The 15,870-nt window shown below is 36.3% G+C and overlaps 1 long non-coding RNA gene across 3 annotated transcripts; it reads right to left on the minus strand.

Moving 5' to 3' along the window:
- Positions 1-1,312: 1,312 nt before the first annotated feature.
- Positions 1,313-4,627, minus strand: LOC309486079. Of its 3 annotated transcripts, none has more exons than XR_014201388.1 (4): positions 3,815-4,627; positions 3,281-3,337; positions 2,748-2,820; positions 1,313-2,669 (listed from the first exon to the last, which is right to left on the minus strand). It is a non-coding gene; the product is annotated as an uncharacterized lncRNA (long non-coding RNA). The 3 variants fall into 3 exon arrangements; XR_014201389.1 differs by having other exon boundaries at positions 3,281-3,709; XR_014201390.1 differs by having other exon boundaries at positions 3,281-4,627.
- Positions 4,628-15,870: the final 11,243 nt, after the last annotated feature.

Here is a 15,870-nt window from a genome sequence, read left to right on the forward strand (position 1 = left end):
AAAAAGTTGCATATAGCCTCTAACTGTCACCGTCCCACAGGTGGGACGTTTGCCCATATATATTTAGAACAATAATATCTTAGTAAAAACCTAAAGTAATATTGACAAACTATATATCATTTGAAAGCTTAGAATCTCTAGTTTTCATATTTGGTGGATGTTTTTTAAAATAAATTACAGAGGAGCAGTAATTTATCAATTTGCAACAATAATATTTCATATTCATTAGGCGTGTTTAGGCCTTTATTTTGAAATAGAAATAAACATGAAAAATCATGAAAGATTGGTAGAAGCCTCAGTTTGTTTTCATGCCAAGAGTTCAAAAGTAGGGCTGGGAATCGATTCAAAAAAATTAACTAATTAATTGCACAATTTGCTGTAATTAATTGCAATTCCCCCAAGCTTGTAATCATCAACATTTAAACTTAGAATCACCTAATTAAATTAAACACGGAAAAAAAAGGAACAGAAAATAGCCCTATATTAAAATAATATTAAACATCAATATATCAATATATTATTCTTTTTCAATAATCAATCAACATAATCAATTTAACAGATTTCTTTTTTATTTTTTTATTTTTTTTTACTAATTATCAAAATAAAATATAGTCCTACAAAGCTATTATTATCAGAGCATGTGATCAGAGCAGGTCATTTTACCATTGTTGCCCAGCATGGCTATACCAGCTCAGCAAGCAGAAGTCTAACTACTGAGAAATTTCACGTTATTTGAGCGGACTTTGCTTTTCCAGTGCGTGATCGGTACATGACTGGAGCGTTTGGGCCGTTAACGACAGAACGCACAGCGCAAACACGAGGGGAGGGACGGCATATTTTCTTTTCTTTTCAATAGCAGCCGCAACAGCAAATCATTAAAACGAGGCAAAAAAAAAAGTGCTGCGTTAATTGCGTTATTTTGTTTTTAACGCGTTAAACATCTCAAATTAATCGCAAAGATTAACGCGTTAATTCCCCCAGCCCTACAAGATAACACCAATTACATTTTATGAGAAAAAAAGGTCTGAAAATGTTTTGAACATAAAGAAAAATATTATGGATTCTCGATTTGAGATGCGGCACCGAGCTATAACGCACATATGGGCTCTTTTTATGTTTATTAGAAGTTGAAATCAAATCAAATCCTTCCAAAACACCCATACTATTTCTGAATAGGATGTATACTTCATAAATTGTATGAAATTATGGAAATACATGGTTCAGATCACTCAAAACATATATGAAAATTGAGACGCCCTAATATGGTCAGTAATTGGCTGTCCATCTAGTGAAAAAGTCTGGTACTAAAAGGTGCCTGGAGGAACCTTTTGGGGTTCTTCACTTTGCCACACCGGCGGAACCGTCTGTAGATCCTCTAGACACCCTTTAAAAAGGGGCGGTTCTCTGAGGAACCACACAGGTTTCCTGAGGAACTCTTATATAAGGCACTGTGTGGAACCACTGTGTGGTGCCTCCAGGAACCAAATTTCAATTTTATTTTATTTGTATTAAATTAATTTCATGTTGTTACTATGGTTACCACCATTAACTTCTATTATAATAAACAAACTGAACCAAATACAAAATAAGAATTGTTTATTACATATTTTAGATCCATTTTAATACATACACTTCCATGCACTTGAAAAAAAAAGCTAGTAATAGATTAATATCAATGAATACACACACACAAAAAAATTGTATAATACATAAGTAACATGAATAATCAACCATGTGTATAGGCTACACAAGAAAAGACATCTCAACAAAATGCATGGAAAACACGTTCCATGTAATAAATCAATGTAAAAAATTACAATTTTGACTAATTAAAAATGTCCATCTTCAATTAATTTTAAAACATGTTTCAGTCCGCTTGTTAAGTCTGACGTCACTGTTTCCAAGTCCAAAAGCTCTATCAGATGCCAAAAACAAACAACAAACAGTGCTGATATACACTCATTGTGCTGTAATATTCCTGAAAATTAGGATCCTAACCTTTATCTCTATTCCGAAATCTCAGATGGTTTAGTTATTCAGCTATTTTGAATCATAAAATGCTGAAGTCTGGGATGCCGTGAGACTGGAGACTGAAATGTACACTATGGCTTTTGAAAAGCTTAAATGTGAGACTTGAATCAACAGTTCCCATAAATGGTTGTTGAGTATTCTCAATATCTATAGAGGAAGTAGAAGTAGAGGCTTCGACCCGGAAACAGTATTCCTTATGTCACAACAAGCAGAAAACATTTTCCATTTTAACAGAGTTAAGGTGCAGTAAAATTATCTGTTGTTCTGTGAATGTTCACTGGTGAATTCAGTCATTTCAATAAGAATCCACACGATCGACAATTTTGTGTGGTGCTTCATACATTACATCGCTACACTGCTGACAATGGTCAATGGACCTTTTTGCCTGTGTAATTTCACAAAATTCACAAATGTGATGCACCTTTACTCGCTGCAACATAAAATGCAATCAATTATAAAATCTTTACAAGGGACACGTGAGGTACTTAACGAGTTAGAAAAGTGAAAAGGTGCATCAGCTTCATTTTCTGTTTGTTTTTCATCTTTTCTGGTGGATGGTCCAGGCACTTCAGTGATTTTCAGGTCTACAGGAGGATTTTTATTCTTGATCAAACTTGTATTTCAGCTTACCGAGATCCCTGCAAAGTACAAAATGTACTGTTAGTAAGGTTATTAAAGTTATTAAATAATTTCCTCAGCCTTGTGACGTTCCAAACCTGTTTGACTTTCTGTCTGTGGAACCCGAAAGCAGATCTCAGGCATAATACAACCCGTCACCATTCAATATCACTGCATGAAACACAAGCATCATTTTTTTTTTGTAATTCATTCAAACTATTCTTATGTACACTTGTCTAGTTCAATTCAATGCAACAATTTATGTAAAAATGGTTAAGCTCCAAAAATGTCCCAAAAGATCCTAAAAATAATCAGTAAGTCTTCTGAAGCCATATAATAGCTTTTTCCTTTTTTTTTTTTTTCGAAAAAGACTAAACTTGAAGTTATAATTCAGGGTTCAAATGTCTTCTATTCAAATGCATATGATTAAGGTATAGCCTATAAAAAATGCATAGCATTATTAGCTCCAAACCTGTGATATTTTTTTTTTTTTCTGAGTAACATGAATGAGATTTGGAGCATGAGGGAAGATTTTCTGAGAATAATTGATTAAAAAAGTTCACAGTCAAACAATTTCACACAGAGAAAGTTCATAGTAATAAAGTACTTGCATGTGGTGCAGGTAACTTACTGTAATTCAATGTTGCCTCTGAAATGTTCAGATTATTTTAGAAATGTACTGGTTGTTCTGGGGAAACAAAAGAACAAAGCAGATTATTCACAACATAATATTTATTGCTTTAAAATGGTATTTGAGAGAAAGAGGGCACCTTTAGTAAGTAAAGTTAGGCTAAACAAAAGCAGACCAAACTATATTAACCTGCTTTTGTTATTCATAACAAACGCCAATGACGACAGCAGGAATCAGCTAAATTAGTTAGGCTATATCAGCAATTTGAAGACACAGTTTTACAGAATATGTTGAATTGAATGACTAAATCAATCTAAGACAATAAGTCAATAATTTCCATTTGTTCATTAACTTACATTAGATCAACGTAGTTAGCATCGCGGCTAAAACCTTCACACCAGATACTGTGCAATAAACGAGTGGTAAACACTGTAAAAAAGTAGTAATGTATAATACATTTAGTTTATATATATGTGTGTTTGAATATATAGTGAGTAGACTCTGTATTTATATTTATTTGGCGAGTTTACAAACCTTGTAACGGAGAGCCGAACAAACGGCGGAAGCTTTGATGAGAGGAGCTGTTACCCGATGACGTCGATCAGCTGAGCTTTGTTGCGCGCGAGCAGCGCGAGCATCACTGAAGCGACGACAGTAGAGGAATAGCAGCAGTTTCGTGACAGAATAAAACTTTTCTCCTCCTAGTTCTTCTTCTTCAAATAATAATTTATGAAGAAGTAGGTAAAAATTATTATTTTATTACTATTATTTATTCAATAATAAATAAATGTAAGCTACCCAGGTGAAAAAGACGTAGGCTACTGTTAAATGTATTAAAAATGCATTCAAGTATATTTGTATTGTAGGCCTACTAAAAACACACTCAAGTACATTTTTAATAGTACGTCTTTTTCACCTGGGTATGTATACTGAATCAAACTTAAGTAGCCTATAATAATAATAATAATAATAATAGGATAATAATAATCTCATTCTGGCCTCACAGAACCATTGGGTTCCTCCAGATGCTGGCTTTAACATAAGAGATCTTCCAGGAACCACTTAAATGTTAAAAGATCTTCCAATAACCCTTTTATCGCATTCAAGTTCCTCTATTTTCCCCCAAAGCACTTCGAGGTCTCATGGTAATGAAAAGGTGACTCCAGAACCTCTGAACTAAATACAAAGTGCTTAAAGGATCCCATAAGTTCCAGCAAGAACCTCAAAGATTGTCAATGCTCCTCCAGTAACCCTACTATAGGAGAAAGAGCTTTGAGGCACTTAAATTACATTTTGAAGTTCCTTGAGTATCCGACAGGATATTTGAGGCTCCTTTAGTTTTTACAGTGTGCGCCCAAATAAAATCTTACTGAAAGCTCATTTTTTGAGATATCAACCTAAAATTTTGAACACAACTTGTTTAGATTTTTGGCTTTAATTTTCTAGCAGTTTTAGAGTAAAATATATTTTGTAATATATATATTTTATATAAAATATAAATAATTATATTTTTATATTGTACATTTTCATAAACTCAAACATATAGAACTTTTTTTCTGTTTCACTTTCATAATTCTTTTCACTGCTACAATAATCTGGCAAATGTCTTCTTAAAAACAAGACCAACCATTATGTCTATATTCCAAAGCATTCTTGAATTACAACCATTTAAGTTTGTATAGTGATTTTTTTGTCTATGCGAAAAAAGGGGGGGTGACAGAAAAACCTAAATAACTGTTTATTACTATTAAAGGGATACTTCACCTCTGGAAAGATGAATGTGTATTTAAAATAGGTCATTTATGTAGAAGAATTGTGAAATTATTTTTGAATTTGGAGCTTTCTAGACAGAGAAAAGCCAGAAAATGTATTTTTGGCCTATGTGGATGAAAGACAACAACTCCCAGAATGCACTTGCTTCGCTGCCCTAGGAGGCCACTCCCAAGCCACGCCTACCGGTAAGAGAGCGCAGTTGAAAACAACAAGGCTAGGCTACTAGTGAGACTCCGTGACGAGTTTGCCCGGCTGGGATTTCGAGATCGGCCAAAATGTCCGGGATTCGGCTTTTGCGTTCTACAGTCGCCATTCATTATGTTTACTGTGGCGAGCAGGACGAGGCTGAGGGGCGCGGGAGAACGGCGCGAGGCCGGTGGAGTGATTACTGAGACGCACAGGTCTCGTGTCTCTCACGGAGGAGCGGGAATTTTCTTAGCAATGTTAAAACGCACATCAACCGATCACTTGTTTAGCGTTCATGTAAACACTACATTCAGATTCACCAATCGAAATAAATTCAGTTAGATTGAAACTGCAGCCGCCTCCTGTTCCTCCATAGCCCTCAGCTGCTCGTCGCTATATTGTGGCTCATAAAGGTAGCCACGAACATCCGTTTCTACCATAACTTCTTCAAAATCCCAATCCTCCATATTGCATCCGTCTGCGTATTCAGTACCTTCGTCCATGTTTTCTGCAGGTTTCTGCCGGTGAAATCAAACGCACTGGCACTGATCTGTGATAGGTCTGTTAGCGCATTAGGTCCAACCCCCTATGGGCGGGTTGGAAAGGGTGGGAACTAGTGCTTGTAGTCTCAACAGAAATCCCCCCCTCTTACACTTCCTCCGACAATGACGCAAAATGACGATTTTTGCGTCATTGTGGGAGGAAGTGTAAGAGGTAAATACGGATTTCTCCCATCTCAGGGGAAAATGAGAGAGTGTTGCACGACCATTCAATAGTATGACTGGGTTTCTAACAATGCAAAGCTTAATGCAAATGGGTGGAGTGTTCCTTTAAGATAATAACTAGACACACAGACTTTGTTTTAAATATTTATTGTGGAATAATGCACAGTTGTGACTGTTTAACAGCTTCATTGTGTACTGTGCAATATTTAGTAGTAAGTTAGCATTGCATTCTGGATAGGTGGTTAAATTTTTGTGAAATGTGAAACAAATGGTGATAACACAAATGACCAGAGTAATGTCAAGTGAGTATAACAAACATGTGAGAACTTATTACACACAAGAAAAACATTGTTCCCATGTTTTCAGTATAAGAAAAAGTATTTTTAAATCAAACACAGGATTTCTTCTGGGATCTTAACACATTACTCAGATCTGATTAATTAAGATCTCTTTATCTTTGATTTTTGGTTCAATTATGCATCCTTTCATGAAAACTGTATGTTTGAGCTGCCCTGACGAAAAAAGTATACTTGTAGCCAGACTAAACAACTAATTTTGTAAAAAGTGTATTTTAGTAGTAATTCAATTGTAGTAAAGCTTTACTAAGTGTATTTAGTGTTCTTTTGTGTACTAAATTGGAACATACTTAGTATACTTTAAGTATATGCCTGTGTAGGGACTATTTGTGTTATTATGAGTGTCTTTGAAACATACAAACAAACATACAAACATACAAATACCCAGGTGAAAAAGAAATATATTTAAATTGTACTAAACTAAATGCTTATCAAATGTATTATTTTGAAACAACTTCAAGTATATTAAGTGTATTTCAAGATATGCTTTAGATCAATTTTAAGCTATTTGCACTATATTTTAAAGTCTGCGTGAACCGGAAGTTGCAAATGACTTTTCTCCAGTGTTGTGATATATTTCCAAGTGAAACGGAATAGTGAACAGAGGGCAGGGTTTTACTTTAGCGCTCCTCCTCTCCATCTCTCGCTAATAGCAGACTTACGGCTTGAGGGGAGTGGTTAAGCGTTTTCAACCCAAGCCGTCAAACTGACGTCATCAGAGAAGGAACACCATTCCAGACCGGAAGTAACTTTTCAGATTTTGATTAAAGATTACAACGGCAAACTATTTTTTTCTGTGTATTTACCCGTCAGGGATCACTGGTGATCCCGGATTATTGTAGTTCAAAATATGTTTGAGCTTATATATCTCAATATTAATAACAGTCTGGTTAATTTTGAGTCATGAACTATAAACTCTCAAGGGTTGGCTTTCTAAATGTATGTGTGTTATGTTTCTATTCAGAATTACTTATGAGCAGTAACCTTTTTATTTTGGGTATGTCATGTATGCAGCACTTGCCAAAATTGGGGGTGATGAGGAACTTGCACGGATTAATTGTTCACCACAAGGCTAGTAAAATGTGCTAACAAAGTAAATAGGGTCAATTTTGATTTCATGTCGACTTTAATATATTAAATTGTGCTAAAATGGAACCACTTCAAGTACATTTAGTGTATTTAAGTGTATTTATTTACTTACCTTTAAGTGTATGACCCCTTTCTACTGTATTTATTTACAGTTCATTAAAAATATACTTAAACTAGTTATAATATATTTGAAGCTTAATTTTAAAGTAGGCTACTTCAAGAACATTTAAATAGCATTTCAGCTCATTAAAAATGTATTAGCAAATAATTTATTATAAAGCTGTTTTATTCAGTATTCAAAATGGTATATTAAAAGTGCAAACATAATTAAATATAAATGTTAAGACATACATAGACTTTAAAATCAAGAAAACTTTAATACAGTATCTTGTTGTGTACATTACCAAATAAATACATACGAGTACATGAAGCAGCATATAATCTCTTGAACAAAATACATTATAACAAAGATCAGTGAAATGCTATGGTCTTGAGTTCGGGCCTAATGACTCCAGGGTCGTCCTTAAACCAAGACATGGATATGTACCTAAAGTGCTCTCAACTCCGTTCAGATCCCAGGTTATCTCCCTATCTGCTCTTCCCTCTTCAGAAGACGATAGTGATGCATACATGCTCTGCCCCGTTAGGGCTTTGAGAATTTATCTGGAGCGTTCTGCCCCATTCAGGCAATCAGAACAGCTCTTTGTCTGTTTCGGTGGCCGCACCAAGGGTTCTCCGGTCACGAAACACAGACTGTCAAGATGGATAGTTGATGCTGTCTCTCTGGCCTACGCTTCTATGGGCCTTCCGTGCCCCATAGGTGTAAGAGCCCACTCCACAAGAGGTATGGCTTCCTCTTGGGCATGGTCCAGTGGAGTTCCTATAGAAGACATTTGTGCGGCGGCCGGCTGGTCTGCTCCGTCCACATTTGCAAAATTCTATAACTTAGAGGTTCCTGCCTTGCAGGCACGAGTCCTTTCCATCTAGGACCCTGGCCCCTATGGGTCCAGACCTATATATCTGAGGCTCCCCACGGTGGCCCTCTGCACTTATCACTATATGCAGTATATAACATCCTGGGACCCGACACTTCTGGTCTATGATGGTCCGGACCTCCCTGGACATCTTCAGAGTAGTCATCTGCTAATAGCAGGGCGTTTTAAAATGGGTTCCCATTGCATTTGCAACGCAATACGAGTATAAATATATGCTTAATTATACTTAAGAAATTTACTAAAAACAAGCATTCTTTTAACATATTTCTAAAAAGTGCACTATAAGTACATTGGTAATAAATATATGCTTAGTTACACTTTTAAGAAATATGCTAAACACAACAAGCATACTTTTAATATATTTCTAAAAAGTATACTATAAGTACTTTGGTAATAAATATACTGTATGTTTAGTTACACTTTTAAGAAATATGCTAAACACAAGCATACTTTTAGTGAAATTTTTGAGTATTTAAGGAAAACATACTTATGTCGCTCTTACTTAAAGTAAATTTTATGAGTACTTTGTGTACTCATTAGTACGACATTAGTATTGCGTTGCCAGCCGTGCTATTTTGCTCATGTCAGGTGCTTCGCTTCAGTCGATTTAACCTGTCTCTATGGAGATATTCTGTGGAAATTATACTCTTCAGCCACGCCCTTATTGGCGCGCTCAAGGCGAGCAAGGCGAGCAAGGCGGCAAGCGCTCTGAATGGATCGCCATAGGTTTGTGCAGTTGCCGCAGCACAGCCAATCAGCATGCTTCAGCCAGCTATGATGTGCTCGCTGTGCAGCTGCACTGCGTTTTAAAATAAAGGCTTCAATATTCTCGAGAAAAGGAGTTTTCCCATAGCGTTTGCAACAAAATACTCGTTCCCTTATCTCTCAGGGAACCGAGGATATGTAAGAAACCGAGTACGTATTCCATGTGTAAGTCATATTAGCAAATGCATAGCAGACCTATCCACCTAGGAAAAAAAACTAAACAGCAACTTAAACTTACTAGTAATTTCTGAGGGCAGTATCTTCATCTCTTCGCGTCTGCTTCGACTTTGAATTGAAAAGCTTGGCTCTGATTGCTCAAATTGAATGTAGCTGAACTGAAAAAGACGTGCTGTTACACTTTGTCAAAAATACAACAGGCACAGACAAGAAACGTTAATGTAATACAAATCTTACCTAGAATCACAATATAATGAGGTTCCAAATGTCACACACCATACAAACTTGAAGAAGCTGCTAAAATTAAAAACAACACTACGTTTTCTATTAAATAGTCCTAACTATTTATATATGTACATATATTTTAAACACACTAAAAGCTTAATCATTTTGCTATGTGCTTACACAAAGTACTCATAAAATGTACTTTAAGTGAGAGCGACATGTTTTCCTTAAATACACTAAAACTTCACTAAAAGTATGCTTATGTTTAGCATATTTCTTAAAAGTGTAACTTAACATATATTTATTACCAAAGTACTTATAGTATACTTTTTAGAAATATATTAAAAGTATTCTTGTGTTTAGCATATTTCTTAAAAGTGTAACTAAGCATATATTTATTACCAATGTACTTATAGTGCACTTTTTAGAAATATGTTAAAAGTATGCTTGTTTTTAGTAAATTTCTTAAGTATAATTAAGCATATATTTATTGCCAATGTATTTCTAGTGCACTTGTTAGAAATATATTAAAAGCATGCTTGTGTTTAGCATATTTCTTAAAGGTGTAACTAAGCATATATTTATTACCAATGTACTTATAGTGTACTTTTCAGGAATATGTTAAAAGTATGCTTTTTTTAAATTATTAATAAAGTGCAAATAAATACACTTTTAAAAAAGAAACTGAAGTTTCACTTCAAGTATATTTTTCTGAAATATATTTTTCTAAAATATACTAAAGTACAATTAATTTAAAGTGTTAAAAGTTGTATTGTGAAAATAGGTAAAAGCATGATGCTAATAAACTTTTAATATATTTAAAGACAGTAAAACATTTGTTGGTATGTTTGCAATGTACTATTGAAAAAGGGAATATATTTCAAATACAATAAAGTATACTTTTTTTCCACTAGGGTGTACATACCTGAAATAGAGCCACTAGTCAGTGTGTTGCGTCTGTTGATATCGTGTCACAGGGTCACACTATAGGGTTGGTGTGAAATACTGAAAGAAGATTTTAATGTGGCTCTAAATTCTCACACAGCTATTTTAATAACATGAGGGGATTTATGAAATGAGTTACTGCGTCATTGGCAAGTTATTAAATTTAATTACAAAATAATATTTACATAACAGTGTTTTATTATCATTCATGACCTGGGGGTTGAGGAAATCGCCCAGTTGAGTTGCAGAGGTGCAGTCTGAGATGGAAAGCTATGCGAAAGTGTGTTTAGGAGGTTTCCTTGGGACTTTCTTTTTATGTCTTTCAGTCTTTCTCTCACTTAAAAAAAATAGCACCATGAATGAACTTTAATGCAATAAATGTTGCAACCAAACTCGCTAATGCTAATAATTGAACAATTTAACTTAAGCAGTAAAGGAGTTCACAATCTTTCAGAAAACAGAGTGAAAATTAAATCCTGTAAGTGCAAATGTGGAACAGATGGAATTTGGGTGAGACTACAAACCGAGATCTCAAACAGACCAAACAGATCCCGGACAGTCTAAAGGCCTTATTGTGGGTAAGAGGGCACATAACTGGCTTCAGTCTGGACATGGCACTGGATCCAATTGGCACAGTGCTTAAAATTGCAGGACAAAAGCTCAGCATCCTCTCTCCTGCCTGACCCCATAATACAAGGCAGGACAAAATCCACAGCCCATTGCAAATGAGTGCAATATTAGTGCTAGCAAACAGACACAGGCAATGACTGCTAATGAGATGGTTGTGCTTCCCACTGCTGCCTGTTTCTGGAGTTTTGAGCTACGGAATTAATGCCTGCCACAGTCCTACAGGCAGGGTGCAAGCTATGGAAAAGACAAAGTGGCCCGGGCGACACACTAATTCACCCTTTGGTGGTAGGAGAGGAGCCTTTTCAGCTCTAGAGATTTCTAGAAATATTTTGTGTGTGTCTAAATGCTATGTGTTTGTGTGTCATATTCATTCAGATAGATCGTAATCATTTTTTTTTTTTTGATTATGATATTTGTCAAATATTTACACTTATTTAACACACGACAAAATGACCCAATTCAAAAGTTTTCATCTCCTTGGTTCTTAATATTGTGTAATGCCTCCTCAAAAGTTAATGGCATGACTGGAGCAAAAAAGCTCCAAGTTCCTGCAAGTTATTTGGTTTCTTAGAATGCTCTGCACATTTATGTTCTCAACCACAATAGCATACAATATGTAGAAACCTCATAAACCTCTCTCTCTCTCTCTCTCTCTCTCTCTCTCTCTCTCTCTCTCTCTCTCTCTCTTTTAAAGTTTTGAACAGGATAATTTGGGTAGTTTTAATTATTTTGTCTTGTGGAATATTATTCAATGATATGTAAATAAATAAATCAAGATGATTTATTTGAGCTCTCTAAATTGCAAAACACATTCTGCAATTACCTATGTAAACTTATGAGAAAGGGGGCATATAAACCCATGAGCACTGTATGCGATTTGTGAGTGTTTTTTGGGGAGTTGCATTGAGACTGAATGTGTGTGACTAACGAGTAAGTTGTACTCCCAGAAAAGAAAGCTATAGCAAATATGTGACCCTGGACCACAAAACCAGTCACATGGGTCAATTCTTTGAAATTGAGATTTGTACATTATCTGAAAGCTGAATAAATAAGCTTTCCGTTGACGTATGGTTTGTTAGGACAATAGGACAATATTTGGTCGAGATACAACTATTGAAAATCTGGAATCTTGAGGGTGCCAAAAAATCTAAACATTGAGAAAATCGCCTCTAAAGTTGTCCATTTATCAAGTCAAGTCAAGTCAAGTCATCTTCATTTATATAGCGCTTTTAACAATGTAGATTGTTCCAAAGCAGCTTTACATTGATAACAGGAAATTAAAGTAACAGAGATTGTTTTGGCTTTATAGCAGCTCTAGAATAAAGTTATTGTCCAGCTAAAGTTAGTTTGATTGATTCACTTCCGACACAACGATCATTAGTTATTAACTTAGGGGCCGCTAACACGACACCATTTTAACAGAAAACTCTTAAGTTCTTTCTGTGCGAACTTCAAAAACACGAACCACTGAGATCGCCAATGGCGTGCACATGCACATTACGAGTTCAGTCTATAGGTATGCGTGTTTGAATATATGTGCGCAGGCGTGTAGTCCTTCCCTACAAATAAACCCTCAACTACTTGTCTGGCCTTAAAATTTATAATACAGAATTTTTATCGCTTCCGCGTAGCCACGCGAACCGGAATTATCCTGACAACTCTTTATCTGTAGAGAGATAAAGGGAGGGGAGGGGAGGGAGGCCTGTCGTCGCATCCAGGATCCTTCATCAGATCTGGATACAGCCTGGATACGATGGACTGCAGTAAACCTCGGGATTAACAGAGAGACTAATATTAGCGTAGACGCCATTCTTCTTATGATGTAACGAGTACATCAGGATTTATGGGAAGTGTTCCCGGTTCCGGCTGACCTAATCTATGCAGCCTAACATTGAATCATAAAGGTCTATAATGTGTTATGTGTATGCTAGGTCAAAGAGATGTGTTTTTAGTCTAGTTTTGAACTGACAGATTGTGTCTGCTTCCCGGACAATGTTAGGAAGACTGTTCCAAAGTTTTGGTGCTAAATAGGAAAAGGATCTACCGCCAGCAGTTGATTTTGATATTCTAGATATTATCAACTGGCCGGAATTTTGAGATCGCAATAGACGTGAAGGGCTATAATGCGTTAAGAGCTCGCTCAAGTACTGCGGAGCTAAACCATTTAGTGCTTTGTAAGTAATCAGCAATATTTTAAAGTTGATGATGTTTAATAGGGAGCCAATGCTGTGTTGACAGAACTGGGCTAATATGGTCATACTTCCTGGTTCTGGTAAGAACTCTAGCTCCTGTGTTTTGGACCAGCTGTAATTTGTTTATTAAGCGTGCAGGGCAACCACCCATAATAGCATTACAATAATCTAGCCTTGATGTCATGAACGCATGGACTAATTGTTCTGCATTTGTCAATGAGAGCATATGATGTAATTAGGGGCCAAGCACCGAAGGTGCGGAGGCACCTATTGTATCCGTTCCCGTTCTTCTTCTTCTTCTTCTTCTTCTTCTTCCGCTCTGGGAGTCTATGGCAGCCCATAGAACCGCTTGCGGGAAAGTTATGAAATTTGGCACACTGATAAAGGACAGTCTGAAAAGTCACCATAGCAAATTTGGAGTCTCCAACTCAATCCCTCTAGCGCCACCACCTGTCCAAAGTTCCACTCATATTTACGCTAATAATTTTTGAACCGTAAGGCCAATCAACAAAATAATTTTTTCCTCTAATTCCTTGGCTCAAGCCGATTCGATTGCACCCTATGTCGTCATTTTCCGTCATTAAAATATGACCGCCATTTTGAATTTTTCTAAAAACCTACTTTTTCTAGCTCGTCCTAGACGGTTTGTCCGATTTGCACGAAAATTGAACCAGATCATCTTCAGGCAGTGTTGACCAAAAGTTATGGAATTCAAATTGATTCGTCAAACCGTTTTCGATAAACGCTCGAACAAATTTTACGTAGCACCTGCAAAATAAGACTTAAGGCTGTATCTCCGCAACGCTTTATCGGATTCAGACCAAACTTGAGCGCCACCTACTGGTCCAGAGATATGAAAAATGGCTATTTTTGCTTATAACTTCTGAACAGTTTGTCCAAAAATCATAAAATCTTGTTAGATTCAGGGCGACATGCCGAGTCGACTGATATCCAATTTTACCATATCGGCCATTTTGACTGTCGGCCATTTTGAATTTTGTGCTAAAATGCTGTATTTTAAGAATACATGAACGGATTGTTACGAAACTTGGTATGGGTCATCAGCACAATGTCCTGAAGGAGCGTGAGAAGTTTCGAAACAGCGCCACCTAGTGGTGACATTTTTTTTTCAAATGCTTATAACTTTGGGTGTGGTCGACTTATTTTCACAAAACTCACCTAATTAGACTCCTGAAACATTGCCGAGTCCTACGATACCAAACATGCTAGGTTTCGCCTTACGGTTTGTGTAGCGTTGTGATTTAGCGCTTAAAAAAACATTTGGCTATATCTTCGAAACCGCTAGTCCGATCGAGACGAAACCACCGTCAGAAGTTTGAAAACATAGGTCGATAGCTAAATACCAATGCCCAAATGCGAAAATATTGATAGTAAGGGGTAGTAAAATCCAATCAAAGTCATGTGTCAGTCATTTTTTACGTGTTTTTTCATATAAATGTCTATAACTCTGAAGTGAATTGAGATATTTTCACCAAAATTGACACACATATGTATGGGCTCACTCTGAGGACACATAAAAAAAATTGTGGGACTGAGCCTCTTGGTGGCGCTATAATAGAACAAAACATGAAATTCCCATTGACTTCAATGGGAAGTCATTCCCATCATTTTGTTTTGTGAAATAAAATGCTATACTAAACAAATGCATTGGTGTAATATTACGAAACTCAGAATGTGCCAACAACACCATCCCCTGAAGGTACTCAACATATTTCGATACAGCGCCACATAGTGGTCAAAAGTTATAACAAAATTTCCAAAAAGGCTAATAACTTTTGAATAAATCTGGCTATTGAAATGCCACTGTTCTTAATAGATTCCTTGGGTCAAGCCGAGAACATAGATACCAAGTTTTCCTTATTTGGCCGAACTTCCTGTCCGCCATCTTGATTTTCAGTCAAAACCTACTTTTTCGAACTCCTCCTAGACCGTTTGTCCGATTTTCACCAAAATCGAATCGTATCATCTCCAGACCGTGCCGACTAAAAGTTATGGATTTCGTGTCGATAGACGAAACCATTTTCGTATAGCGCAGCAGCAAAGTTGAGGCATGATGCTAATAGCACTATTCAGGCTTTATCTCTGCAATGCCTTGACATATTGACACCAAACTTTGTATGTGTCATTGTCACTTAACTCTGACCACATCACATCAGTTTTGTAACTGCGCCACCTATTAGTCGAAAGTGATAATGCATTAAATCATATTTTTAATTATTGTTTCTATGATTTTTCAGGCATTTTGCCTAAAATCCTATTTAAATGTCTTTAATTGCTCATTGTTGCAGTTGGTCTGACACTTTCAGACATGTTGGCATGTCTTGTCGTCTTATTCTGCTTGGCCCCGGTAATGGCTGCTTGCAGCTATATTTTTGATATATTTTCAAGATGGAAAAATGCGGTTTTACAGATACTAGACACGTGACTTTCAAATTAAAGATTGGTATCAAAGAGCACACCCAGGTTCCTAACCGACGACGAAGACTTGACAGAGCAGCCATCAAGTGTTAG

Source organism: Leuciscus leuciscus (assembly GCF_965113295.1).
Source record: "Leuciscus leuciscus genome assembly, chromosome: 22".
NCBI lineage: Eukaryota > Metazoa > Chordata > Actinopteri > Cypriniformes > Leuciscidae > Leuciscus > Leuciscus leuciscus.